The sequence below is a fragment of the Mustela lutreola genome, chromosome 13 (assembly GCF_030435805.1).
Source record: "Mustela lutreola isolate mMusLut2 chromosome 13, mMusLut2.pri, whole genome shotgun sequence".
Classification (NCBI taxonomy): domain Eukaryota; kingdom Metazoa; phylum Chordata; class Mammalia; order Carnivora; family Mustelidae; genus Mustela; species Mustela lutreola.
The window spans coordinates 35,895,523-35,905,949 of record NC_081302.1 but is presented as its reverse complement, the minus strand read 5'-3'; positions in this window follow the sequence as shown (position 1 = coordinate 35,905,949).

Below are 10,427 nucleotides of genomic sequence, written 5' to 3'. Positions count from 1 at the left end.
TATGGCATTTAAATAACAAAAATTTAATAAAATTAAAAATCTAAAAAAAAAAAAAAAGTGAGGTAGATGTTTTACATCATTTTTTTAAATCAACATTGTATTTAAAGTCCTAGGCATTTCCTCCATAAGCCAAGCAGAGAAAGTCAATTATCATATGGTTTCACTTACTTATGGAGCATAAGGCGTAACATGGAGGACATTAGGAAAAGGAAAGGAAAAGTGATTTGGGGGAAATAAGAGAGAGAAATAACCATGAAAGATGGTGGACTGAGGGTTTTGGAAGGGAGGGAGGTGGGGGGTTGGGTGAGCCTGGTGGTGGGTATTAAGGAGGGCATGTATTGCATGGGGCACTGGGTGTGGTGCATAAACAATAAATCTTGGAACACTGAAAAAATAAAATAAATAGAATAAAAAGCCCTAGGCAATGCAATAAAGCAAGAAAAATATGATATGTAAGGACATACAGATACAGGGAGAAACAAAATAATAGAAAATATTGGAATATAAAACACATATACATGTTCATTATATATACATCTACATGTATGTATGCATGTATGGTTGTTACATGGTAAAGTGAGTTTATAACTCTGTAAGGAAATGATGCATTGTTCCACAAATTAGAATGGGACAATTGGTAATGCATTTATAGAAAAAATGTGAAATAATACCCTATAAGAAATTATGTATAAATAGAACTTCCTGCTAGGATAAAGAAATAAATCATGTAGAAAAGTTTAAAAAGAAAATACCTTTTATAGAACATACACAAAAATTGATTTTGCAAGCAGCATATGTAATATTTCACAAGATATTTTAACAATACCTAGTAGCTGAAAATGCACACACATTTAACAAATCCACTTTGAGTTATACATTCTAGAAAACCCTCACATGTGTACAAGGAGACTTGTGCAAGAGCGTTGACTGTAACATTTATTAGCCAAACAGCTAAACAATTTAAAACGTTATTTGATGAGAGAACAGATGAATACATTTGTCCTACGATCACTGGAATATTAAACAGCAAATACAACATACTAGTTCTATAAGTATTGATACGATAAATCTCTAATACATTTTGATAAATAAGAAAATCAAGTTTCAAATGATATGATATAATTATAGAAATCAAAAATATAAAAATTAATATATGCTATACAGAGACATGTAATTTTGTAGTAATAGTTTAGCATGTTAAAGGGAAGAACACACATGTAATTCAGGATATTTGTTTTCTTTTAGGAGTGGATAATGTGGAATAAAATGAAAAGAATCAATGCAAGGCCCTCTCTAATACAGGTTTCCCCCGCTATCTGAAAGTTCGCTTCACACCACTTCACTTTTACTAAAGACCTATCTGACTACCTGTTTTCACTAACAGAAAGAATTGTGAAGAGGGTTTTTGCTTTTAGTAAATGGGAATTGCTTCTTCACTTTATAGCATTTCAGTTTATGAATGTTTTCATAGGAACACTCTTGGTTTTGAATAACAGGGAAACCCCTATTTATTTCTTAAAAATCTAAATTTTGAAACGAAGATGACAAAATGTTCATCTATCTGGTGGGTATAGAGGTGCCTCTGTACATTCATATGTGTTTGATATATTGTATAATTAAAATAGTTTAAAGGCTTATGTTTTCAAGTATACACAAGAATGTTAAACCAGCTTTTCAAAGACTTTTCAAGAATTATTAGACCATGAGAGTCATATTTGGTTCCTCAAATGTTCATTGACCCAAATTAAATTACAAATACCATTGCTTCAGCCTTCCATTCAACCATACTCTTTTAGTGTTCTAGTAATCAGCAGGTTAAAAGAAGACAAGCTCCTTCCTGCAACAAGTATTCTCAGAGTTCCAACAAAATGTAACTTGTTATAAAACCCAAGCTGACAGGAAATGTGAACAAAGAACACTAAATTTATTTTAGGCACTGAGCATATGGGTCAATGCTTATTTGCATGACTGTCAACAAAACAATTCTCCTTTGTTGCTACTTATAACTTTCATGTATTCGCTGCCTTTGAATCAAATTGAATCTACCCTTAGTCAATCACCTTTCTTCTCTATCATTATCAATTAATATTTTTGAGCCCTCTGAACTGTTTCACTTTGTATTGAATTTTCCGATAATGAGATACCAAATTGAGTCCTCACTATGTTTTAAAAACTTGATATAGATCTCATCTGTCGATGTCTTTAAGAGCAGTACAAGACTTGCTACTCTGCCTGGCTTCCTCAAGATTAATTCCGACCCTGTCCTTGCTTAAGTCACTCTGCAGCTGATCTGAGAGCACGAGCTTACATCCTGGATTAATTGAATATGCACCATTAGGTTTGCCTCATCAGCTTTAAGGGTATTTGTTACCACAACAAGTATACAAACACCGAAGGGCCGAAAGGGATTTGGAGGCTGATTTGGAGGCTGAACATTTGGGGGGAAATTTCATGGCAAGTAGGATTTATGGATAATTTACAAACACTATCTCTGTATGCAATTCCAAACACCGAATGGATAATTTTGTGCCGTATTTCCTCTTCTGCAAACCATCAAGAACTACTGCCCCCTGTCAAGTTTATATTCTGTCTCAAAATGTCCCCATCTTATATTTTGGCTGAAGACTCTACAACACGTTCAGAGCCCTCATCCTGAACACAAATTCTCAACGCTGTTTTCTGGCTCTATTTTTGCACATGTGTATTTAGCAGAATGCCAAGCTTTATAAATAGATCCTATCACCTAAACTGAGGTTATATTTTATTTTGGACTTACTATAGAAAGTTCCTGGCACATAGTAAGTACTCAGTTAAGGTTAGTGTAGCTGTTATTGCTATTGTCGCTGTTCAGTTATTAGTCAAACCTGAGAACAACGTAAGGCCACTGACTTGTCGGCAAGAGGCAATTTTCAATTTCACTGTAATCTATATTCATATGTACATTGTTTATTATGAGTTTTATTTTAGAAACAAATATTTAAAAACACATTTACTACTCCATAATAAAGAATTAAAGAAATAAAAATAATAGTTTTCAGAAGTTTGTTTTAATGCTTTTGTGCTACACAAAGACCTAAGCTCACCCATTTTAGATCTCCATCAAGATGGATACTACTCTTGTGCCAAAGGAATATTTGTGCAAAAAGAATACTTCTTCAGCATGACCTGAGAAGTCTTTATACAGAAACGTAAAGAGAACTAGGAAGGTCCTTAACTTCTCAAGATTTTTGGAAGGCCACTTAGGGCTCACCATCAAGAACAAAAGCTAAGGTTTCCATTTTTCTATTTCCAGTAGTGCGTAAACCATGACTATAAGTAACTCTTGAGCTTTGTATCACAACGACTTTAAAACATATGTTACCTATTTGACTATTAGAAGTTAAAAGCTTTAAAACAAAAAAGCATATATATATAAATATATAGGTATATGTATGACCTGAACAGGTGTGTGTGTGTGTGTGTGTGTGTGTTATAGGGTGGTAACGGTCGAGTTGTTGAGAAGGTTTTGTGGTCAGCCTTCTAGATAGAAAACTTCAGCGAAATGACTATGGCTTTCAAGAGAGAAAAGCAGTGGCACAAGAAGAAAAGAAACAGCTGAAGAGTCAATTTGCAATTGAGATAAGACTGAACCAACATGTTATGTTTGATTAACTTAAATTAAATTAGTTAACAAACTCCCAATGCTCAAAGGGTGTGTATTGTTTTGGTTCCATGTATAACCCCGCATTTCCAAAAATGTTTGGTGTTTTCCCATATTTATGCATAGGTATGTATGTACATATGTGCGTGTATGTATACATATAGATATACATGATTGTGTGTATACATATGTGTATATACAAATATGTATATATATACATATGTGTGCATGTGCATATATGTGTGTATCTTAATGTGTATACATATATAATTTGAAAATATAAAAGTAAGATTATTCACTGCATGCTACTATATTTCATTTTTTATTTTATTTTGTTTATCTTTAGAGCAGCTTCTTAGGAGTACCTGGGTGGCTCAGTCAGTTAAGCACCTTCCTTTGGCTCAAGTCATATCCTGGGGTTCTAGTATGAGGCCCCCACATCCCTCCTATTGGGCTTCCGGCTTTGTCCTCTCCCTCTGCCTCCCACCCCCACTCATGCTCGCTCTCTTTCTCAAATAAAAAAATCCCAGTATTTTAAATTCTACATTAAGAGTATATGGCTAAAACTTAATTTATTAAAATTATTTATTATCAATGTATTAAATAGCATTTAAGTTAGGGTTCAAAGATAAAATACACAATACCTAGTTAAATTTGACTTTCAGGTAAACAAGGCACAATATTTTTAGTGTAAGTATATACCAAATATTACATGGGACATACTCGTGAGGAAACTGTGACAATATATTCTGTATAGATCTTAAAACTTGTCTTAAATCTTTGGAAATTTTATATAAAAATCATATTCATTTTGGTTTCAATTCACAATTTATTGATTATTGCCAAAATGTAAGTAAAATGAAGCCAGGGATATCTGTTCGTTTTGCCCAGTGCTATAGTCTAGTGTTTTCCAGAAAGAAGGCACTCATGAATATTTATGCAAATGAAATGACTGAAAGTAAAATTTTTTGTAGGAGTGTAAAGTCCATTGTAAGGTCTTCTTTTTCTTCTTCTTCTTCTTTTTTTTTTTTTTTTTTTTTTAAGATTTTATTTATTTATTTAACAGAGAGAGAGAGAGAGAGAGATCACAAGTAGGCAGAGAGGCAGGCAGAGAGAGAGAGGGGGAAGCAGGCTCCCTGCTGAGCAGAGAGCCCGAGGAGGGGCTCCATCCCAGGACCCTGAGATCATGACCTGAGCCGAAGGCAGCGGCTTAACCCACTGGGCCACCCAGCCACCCCCATTGTAGGGTCTTCTATAAAGTATTTTAAATGCCTTAAACAGATGTTTCCTTCAAGGGAAAAAAAATGAAACAATTCAATATTTATACAGAAGTAGAGAATCAAAAAAAATGTCCAGAGTCCCATACATTAGAGAGCTTTACAGTGTAGTCTTAGGAAAGCAATCATTAAGGAATAACTACAAAAGAAGGCCGCACTTCAGCATCTCATAGGATCATGAGAAACGTAATGTACAAATTCAGAAGAAAGCATCTAGTTTTGGTTGGAAGGTGAGATAAACCTCCACAAGGGTTGGATTTCAAACAGGCCTTGCAACAGTGACAAATGCAATAGGTTTAGAACTTGAAGACTTTCTCAGCAGGTTGAAGGAAGGCGTTTAATCTGGACAGCACAAGGCATACTCAGGAGATGGAGGAAGATCCAACTTAGCTGAGATGTGAGGTATAAAGACAGAGCTAGTGGGAGATGAGGATGGAAGAAAAGGTGGGACGTGACAAAAATAATTACGTTTTAATCAACCAATTACAAGTGTGAGGATAATTATTGTCAGAAGGTAACGCTCGCAGCAGGAATGAAATTCCACCTCTATTCATAAGGCATTGCCAACTTGATAGGTAAACCAGTCACTCCAGCCACTGGAATAAGAAGTAAACATTCTTAGTTAAAAATTCGTAGGAAAAAAAAAAAAAAGTGGCAAAAATGAGCTTTCATCAAGGAGGAACATCTTCCATTTTGGTGCCTTATTTTTGAATCGTGTCCTAAGTGCACAGACAAGGGATATCCTCACCACGATGCCTTAGTGGCTAGTGTTTTAGTGTCAGCTACTTGGGAAATGTTTCCCTCGGCAACATAAGCTTAGGAAAAGTATATGGATTGATGTATTTGATTTGCATTCCACTTGTAACACAATATGACCTTCTGCTTAAAAAAAAAAAAAAACACTGACACTGTGGGACATAATACTATTTTGTGGTATAAAGGCTATTGACAGAGTGTGGCAGTTTTAACTCAGAATACCACAGCTTTTGTTAAACCAGGCTTCATACTTCACCTCATTTTGATATACAGGATGGAAATAAAATTATATGTCAGCATTAGAGTTTTGCATTAAATTGTAGTTTTGTTTTGTTTTTTGCCCCCATCCTATCTTTCTGCAAAGGGAATAGATATGTAGAGGACAGCATTTTTCTCATTTGTGACATATCTGCACAAATACAATATATAATTTTCGGCACGAATATTGTTCCTTGTGAGGAAAAAAAAATAATGCCCTGGGTTATTATTTCAACTCGCAAGTCTGGATGCTGTACTTTGATATTATTTATTTGAAGTTTATGTAGCATATATTACTTTAAATTTGAAAGCTGCTTTATTAATTCTAACAGTCAGAGCATTCGGAGCTGAGAAAAGCTGTCCTTCCACTTAGTTGAATGCTCAAGCACAAAATTATTAAAAAACATCATGTGCACAAAATGCAGCAGTAAGCTGATTTGTGTGCACAAGAGGGCTGTTTGTCCTCAAAAGTACATTCTTAAATAAGAAGAGAGTTGGAAAGAAAAGGCAAACAGCACCTTGAAGTAAAAGAACAGGAGCAGATGTCCTTTAGCTGTGTGTTTTATTGATTTATAAACACTCAGTCGGGCTCCCTCATCTCTGCAGAGTAATTTAGATATGGGAAAATATCTGTGAAATATATTGATTGTTTTATTGATTGAAAAGCCAATTGCTGTTGCACTCCTGTTTTACCATTTAAGTCCTGACACATTTTGACATATGAGCCAGCTGTGACTACTGCCTCGATTCTGCACTAAGATAATGTGAAAGCTGTCATAACCACTTCTCCGTCAGCCTTGAGGATTTACAGCAGGTTGGTGCTGTTATTTAGCTTCCTCTTTAACTACCTGAATAATGAGAATTTGTTAAAGCTTTTACTCCAGTGCGTTCCTGTGTGTCTGCCTTGGGTGTGTCCGTATCTGCGCCCAGACCCTGACTGGGTTTTGTTTCATTTAGCTAACGGATACTTGATGAATTAAAAAGAAAATATGTAAGGAAACAACTTCACAGGATCTCCAGATGGAAGCGAGGCACATGGAAATGACTGACTCTGTGCAAATGGTTTTTCTCGTTCTCTGGGAAAATTTGATTTCAGAACATTTCTCTGTAATTTTCACTTGTCAGATTGGTTTCTACCCAGCAGCGACAGGGAAATAATGGGGGACGGGGTGGAGGTCCATTCCTATTTCCAGATTGGTTATTTGTTTGAGATATTAATTGAAAGAAAAATAAAGATAATTTACACAACAATGATGTAGTATCTTTGATTTGAAAAGAAAAATACATCAGCTTCTAAACCTACCCGTTAAAGCTCATAAAAATTCATAAAAGCATAACTCCACAAAGTACACTTTAAAAAAATCTAAGTTTTAGGACAGACCTCATTAAATGATTGAAACTACAAATACTGTTTCCTGGTTCTGGTTACATAATCATAATGCACGAGAGAAACTCCTCTAAATCACCCTTTTGATGCATATAGTCAATATGGACCTTTTCCAAATAAGGCTGTTTAAATGTATACTATACATTATTAAAGCTGGTGTCCATAATATTCCTCTTATATTCTGATGCATCTTCTCGTTGTCACACAATCTCTCTGATTAATCACAAGCAGCATGATGATTTGTCCTTTCCTAGTTTATTTAAAAGCACCCTTCAATTTATGTAAACCAGTGAAACAGGTCCATCGTAAGGAGCAGTGCTGGTGTAAAGAGCCTGGGAACAATGTTCCATATTATAAGGATGGGCTGCAAGACGACTCCTCTGGGAAATGAAAATGTTCATTTAACAATATGAATGGCACACCATTCTGGCAAATGACTGACATATCAGCAGTGTTAGGCATTAGACTTGTGATTGATTTGGAGCCAACTTCGAAAAATCCAACATTTCTTTCCGATGTACAGGCTTCCCACACTGTGGAATCTTTCAGAAGTGTATCTCGGCACCTCAATATCATGCTCCAAAGCAGATTTCACCTTCATGAGAAATTGCAGGCAGGCTTTATGTAAATTAAGGAAATATCAAGTAGCTTCTGACGAGGTAAAAACCTGCAGTCCAAACACGAGACTGGTTTAGAATATGACGCCAGAGAAGGGGACGCAAGAGGTGGACGAACAATCTTTTGAGGCAGGATGGTGTATTATCCGCACTGTGCAGACCCTCGCTGAGAGGCTGGAGTAACCATTCATTCCTTCTAACTGCCTGCTTCCCCCTTACCTTGGGGGTAGGATTGCAGTAAGATCCTGAAGAAGCTGTGGGAGAATTTGTTCTTAAACCTTCCCGTGCAAAATCATTGCCCAGGTAATGTGTTGAAAATGTACATTCCTGGTCTCCCCTGGAGAGCTTCTGGTTAGTGGGTTTATTTATTTATTTGAGAGAGAGAAAGAGAGAGAGAGAGAGAGAGAATGAGAGGGAGTAGGGCCAGAGGGAGAAGCAGGTTCCCCACTGAGTGCAGAGCCCCATGCGGGACTTAATCCTGAGACTCCAGGATCATGACGTGAGCCAAAGGCAGTTACTTATCCAACTGAGTCACCCAGGCAACCTAGGTTAGTAGGTCTAGAATAAAGCACAAGAATCTGGTTTCATTAACAATCCTTTTTTTGAGTATAGCCGATACATAATGTTACATTAGTTTCATGTGTGCAATGTAGTGTTTCCACAAGTCCATGGGTTAGGCTCCCCACCAGTGTAGCTACCCTCTGTTACCTGCATTGCTATTACAGTATCACTCACTATGTTCCCCATGCTGTGCCTTTTATCTCCATGACGAATTCGTTCCTTAACTGGAAACCTGTTATCTCCCACTCCCCTTCACCCATTTCCGCTCCCCTCCCCCCATCAGTTTGTTCTCTGTATTTAATAGGTCTGACTTCAGCTTTCTGATTTTTTTGGGTTTTTTTTGTTTTCTTTTAGGTTCTACATATAAGTACAATCATAATATTTTCCTTCCTCTTTCTGACTTACTGCACTTAGTATTATACCCCCTAGTTTCATCCATGTTGTGGCAAATAGCAAGATCTCATCTTTTCTAATGGCTGATATTCCATTGTATCTATATATCACATCTTTTTTATCCATTCATTTATTGATGGACATTTGGATCCCTTCCATAATTTGACTTTTGTAACTAATGTTGCATAAACACAGGGGTGCATAAATCTTTTCAAATTAGTGTTTTTGTCTGAAGGTACGTATCCAGTAGTTGGTGAGGGTGTGAAGCAAACAGCCTCCTCTTCCACTCTTAGTAGAAATGTAAGTTGGTATAACCACTGTGGAAAACAGCATGGAAGTTCCTCAAAAAATTAAAAATAGAAATATCATAGGATCCCAAGTAAACTTTTAAATTTGAACTAATCTGACACTTGTAGAAGACTCATAAAATTGCAGAGTCCATTATTCCCCTCATTCCTCTTCCTCCTGTATCAACATTTTATATAAAAGTAGTATAAAATTTAACATGAGAAAATTGCCATTGGTACACTATTATTAACCAATAAACAAACCTCATTTGAATGTCACCAGTTTTTATATGTATGTCTTTTTCTTCCAGATTCCCACATTGCTTTTAGTTATATCTCCTTAATTTCCTCTGGTCTGTAAGGGTCCCTTAGGCTCTGGTATCAGTCAATTTGCAAAGAAAATTATAAGAAACACTCACTAGATGGTCACTAAAGTTCATAAATCTTCTACAAATATTAGCTGTTAATTTTTTTCCAAGGGGAATATAAGAGAGAATTCAAAAACTAAAGCTGAAATATGAAGTGAGCATACAAAATCTCTAAGAAACCTCCAAGACTAGTCTATGCCTTTGTACTTTTGTCCCCCTCAGTATTGTTTGTCATGTTTTTTAGTTGATTTCACTTGTATTCAATGTTGGCCCTGCAGTTCAACCAACTGTCATTTCTTAGACCCCCGCTACTCAGTTTGGTCTGCGTCACCTGTTAGAATTGCAGAATCTCAGACCCCACTCCAAGCACCAGACCTGCTAAATCAGGATCTACATTTTAGCCAGACTTGAAGGTGACTTGTTTGCCCAGTAATGTTTAAGAAGCATGGAATTTGAAGATCTCTGTTATAGGCAGAGACCGAAAGGGTAAATGCTCTGGAGTCCCTCTGTATTACTATTCATTTTGAAACTACCAATATTATTGTTTCTAGGGACTGGCTGCAGTTGTCTCAGGTACCTATGAGTTCCCTTTGTTTCTCTTTCCCCTTTCTCATCCTTGGTATAAATCTTACCATATCCTTTTATTTGAGACCTGCTTTGTATTCCATATGTACGTTACACTGGGTGGGCTGGCATTAGGCTGGGCAGTATTCCACTGACGTTATGTTTCTGCATTACAGGCATATTTGATGTACTATTCTAACATTTCATGAGTTGGCTTATTCAGGGGGTTCATATAAAATAGATTTTGTACAAAACATTCTGTGCACTTTGCCAGTGTCTCAATGCTCCAGTCCTATGTGCATCTCTCAAATTTATTACT